We start from the raw sequence: 1,000 nt of genomic DNA, 5'->3' as shown, positions 1-1,000 counted from the left end.
ATGAGTAAATCTTAATATTTTCTGAGTTTGTCAAATTCTTTTGCCGAGATCGTCACAGGTTATGATCATGTCAATCAGTAAACAGATTATATTGCTTTGGTCTTTCATAAAAATTTCCAGTTTATTAGCTTTGCTGGTTGTCTGCATGTACTCGAAAGTCCCCAAGAATCGTTACAGTTTCTCCCTCAGTTATAGCCTCAGGGTGGTGCTTGTACCATTTATCAAACGTTTTGATTTTATGCCGATATATATAAATGTGTACATATATATACGTAGTAGTATTGGCCAACTCTGTTGGGCCATTATTATTATTATCATTATGTTGTTTTTTTTCTTCTTTCTTCAAATTTTCTTCCATTTCTCGCCGGGTGTTTTTCGTACACCTAGGGTAGAGAAGCTCATTGTATGCATTCCCAGTTTACACACGCAAATTCACAGGTACAATACGTATTTTAAAAAAATAAATAAATAAATAAATCCATGAATGGATGTTGTTTTCACAACGATAATGCTCTTGTCAGTACATGAGTCGTTCCAGTTAAAACGATTTTTGCACTTCCTGTAGGGATGGTAAGCCTGGTATCATTTTCAAATAGGTTTCAGTACCTATTTTTTTTTTATCATTCCCAGAGATCCTACAATGACTGGTACGGTAGTCGCCTTGAGATGCCACATTTTTTCAATTTCTATTAGTAAGTCTTTATGTTTACTGATCTTGTCAAATTCTTTCGCCGCTATATTATGATCATAGGAACACTCATGTCAATTAATAAACACGTCTTCTTAGTCTGATCTTTTATAATAATATCCGGTTTATTAGCTTTTATAGTTTTGTCGGTATGTACAGGGAAGTCCCAGAGAATCGACACATTTTCTCCCTCAGTCACAGCTTCAGGATGGTGTTTATACCATTTGTCAGCGGTTTTGATTTTATAATGCCGACATATTGTCCAGTGTAAATACTGGCTGACTCTGTCATGTCTTGCTTTATATTCTACAT

This window comes from Octopus bimaculoides, chromosome 10, assembly GCF_046866305.1.
Source record: "Octopus bimaculoides isolate indiv1 chromosome 10, ASM4686630v1, whole genome shotgun sequence".
NCBI classification, from domain to species: Eukaryota; Metazoa; Mollusca; class Cephalopoda; order Octopoda; family Octopodidae; genus Octopus; species Octopus bimaculoides.
The sequence above is the reverse complement of the archived record's forward strand: the minus strand, read 5'-3'. Positions refer to the sequence as shown.